The following is a 3,033-nucleotide window of genomic DNA, read 5'->3' as shown; positions in this document are numbered from 1 at the left end:
AGACGCCCTTACGGTAATCATTATCGCCGCCTCTACGTGCACACACCTTTTTTCATGGTATGATTTTCTTGTTCCAATCTCAAACTTTGACGAGGCAAACTTGATTCACCCTCAAACATCCCGTGGACTCTCCTAGTCGTGGCAAACGACCAACTAGTGGAGGTTGCATAAGGTATTATCGTTGTCCCCAAAGAGAAAATTATGCACAATGTTCTGTTGCCGGACAACTTCAATAGGGTGGGAGTGTGTTTTGTGTTTTGAGGTTTCGAAGATGTGAACCCTATTGAGCAGCCTCAAGGGGCAGATGAGGGAACACACTATAGCCTCATACAGTGTAACAATTGGCAACTTATGTGGCTAAGACACATATCCTTTTGGGGGCACACTCCCCGCACCAAACACCCTCGCCGCCAATGCTCCGTACCAATGCCCTTTCATTGGGACCGACTCCTTTGGGCCAGTATAGTGAAGGAGTTCCAAATCAGGCAACATGGTGGCAAACGATCTAGCCGCTAACAATGATAATGTCCTTATCTACTACAGTGAGTTTGGACGCAAAGATTTCAATTTTTATTTGAATGATGAAATGTGTGATGAAGGCATGACTATTGCAGTTACTAACCCTAGCGTTTCTCAGACTCTGTTTAACACATCGGAACAGATTATACTCAAGGTGCTCAACGTTCATGCAAGCCGATGGTGACCCGACACATCTTGAAAGGGTCGGTCCGAGAAGCTCTCGCATGTGCCCCAGCTCCTCAACCCAAAAAAGGGAGGAAGCCGCGGTCTCATAATACGGATTACACGAACACGACGGATGCTGGGAGTCAGTTAACGGTTCAGAAGAGACCAAAACCGGTTGAGTAGAAGATTGGGGATAGTCCTGCTGTGTCCCCAGGTTGTATATGGTTGTTTATAAACTTTTTGGACACGTACGGGTCCATACAAACATAAAATCACCCATTATAATACTACACACAACAGAATAAAATCAAATTACAATAAGATCCAAAATTAGTGATCACATACATTCTCACATTCAATTGAGAATAATATTTTATGACTGGCTCACATCATTGCCCATTGTTTTACATCATGGCAAGAGTAATGCTAGACGCAGAGGAGGCAAGAACAATTAGTATAATAAGGTCTGACGGGCTTGCAATCTGCTTCCTTGACGAGTTTCCCATATATAGATGTGCATGTACTCAGGCAAGTATAAAATGCGCACAGAGTGGCCCCATAAGCAATTTGCGTTTTGCAATTTTCTGTAGGCAAGAAGATAAATCATTGAAGGAAGTTCAAATTGAGGAACAAAGAAACTCGTGCATGTCAACTACCAATATTACTATCCTCTAATCGGCAGGAAAATAGGTACATGAAAATCCATTTCGTACCAGCATAAGTGGAATTTCCTAGCAGCAGAAGCACCATAAGACAAAGAAGAATTGGTTTCCGCTCCATAATATCATTCACAAACTTCTTCTCGGTTGTTTTTGAGGTCCGGAAGATGCCGGGTTATATTTATAGGCTTGTAGCTAGAGAACATTTACTCCATGTTCAATCAAATAAGATCACAAAGATTTCCATATCAGTGTCTTAAATTTGTACAAGTCATTCTATCTTCATGATGACATCCATTTAATGTTATCATAGTAGTAGTAATTAATGATTTGTGATTTGTGAATGACACGTGTCATCCATCAGGACGGGTCTCACCTACTAACCGTGAGACCTGGTCTCATATAATTTTTTTCCGTCTATATCTATGCTTATATATAATTGGGAGATACTCTAAACTATGCACCACTATATTTGACCGGATCAAATCTATGGTGTTAAATAAAGAAATCTCCTATAATTTGATGAGTCTGATTAGTACTAACACAGAGAGGTGTACCTTGCTGGTTCTGGGTCGTAGTTTAACATCGAGATGTGTGATTAGACACACATGTGTAATTATAGGAAAGCATTAGGTCATCTTCAATGCTGACTCCCAAATTTACTCCCTCATCCGTCCGCCCACGGACAGGGGCCTGTCCGCGGACACGAATCCGAGGGGCCGGCCATCCAATGTTGCCTGCATAAGTCCGGTTACATTTTGGAAAAAAAAATTGAGCAAATCTAATGCATGTTTGAATGCACCTGACAATACAGATGTTTTTTTACATAAAAACGGGCACTTTTCATCTAAATCAAAGCAAATTCATTTCATTTAGACATGTTTTAATTGGACTGGACTATAAACCAAGACTAAAATGACCGCCACGCCCGTTCCCTATCTCTGGATGGCCATGAGCCGCGAAAAATGAAGCCCCACCTCCTCCACAGCAATGAGCCCTGGGAACTAAAGTTATCCGCCTCCTCCGCGGCTAGAGCTGGCGATGTCCTCGTCATCCTCATTGTCCCAAAACACATCATCCACCGCGTCACCCATCTCCTTGTAGGCAGCCTGTCGTCGGACCAACACATGGGCCTAGTTGCAAGCTACATATACCTGGAAGGAGTCCACGAGCGAAGTATCCAGTGGATCACGGGCGAACCAGGCGGCGGCTACCTTCCTCTCTTCTCCTACCTCTGCTCCTCCCTGTTCATCCTTGTTCCTCCTGATACTTGTATTCAGTTGTAATTACTACACCAAATTGTTCCTCTATGAGGGATAGCTACCTAAGAAAGAGAGATCCCCAACTACTCTCTTACATCTGGTATTAGAGCCAGCATCGCCATGACTTCCTGAGGGGCTTCTCAGGGGGATGGGATGTTAAGGCTGCTGTAGGCCGGTGAAGCTCCAGAGCCGGGTCCATGCCGATCTGTGACAAAAGGGCTACGTCGAGCTGGACGGTGGCTTCCTGGCCCAATACGCTATGGTTGCTGAAGAGTTGAGGAACCTCATACTCACATGGGCAGCCCACGCCGACGAACAGCCGCCTGTTTTGTTGTTTTATCATCTTCCTCTACAAAACCCATATACCAGATTTGATCCGTCTGTTAGGAGCTAATTTGCCTACAGTTCGTTCTAAAAAAGTTCCTGAG

The 3,033-nt window shown here is 44.1% G+C and overlaps 1 long non-coding RNA gene across 1 annotated transcript; it reads right to left on the bottom strand.

Moving 5' to 3' along the window:
- Window positions 1-1,014: 1,014 nt before the first annotated feature.
- LOC119273735 lies at window positions 1,015-1,499 on the bottom strand. The gene is made up of 2 exons (XR_005134955.1): window positions 1,398-1,499; window positions 1,015-1,268 (listed from the first exon to the last, which is right to left on the bottom strand). It is a non-coding gene; the product is annotated as an uncharacterized LOC119273735 (long non-coding RNA).
- Window positions 1,500-3,033: the final 1,534 nt, after the last annotated feature.

This window comes from Triticum dicoccoides, chromosome 3A, assembly GCF_002162155.2.
Source record: "Triticum dicoccoides isolate Atlit2015 ecotype Zavitan chromosome 3A, WEW_v2.0, whole genome shotgun sequence".
Taxonomy (NCBI): domain Eukaryota; kingdom Viridiplantae; phylum Streptophyta; class Magnoliopsida; order Poales; family Poaceae; genus Triticum; species Triticum dicoccoides.
The sequence above is the reverse complement of the archived record's forward strand: the minus strand, read 5'-3'. Positions and strand labels throughout refer to the sequence as shown.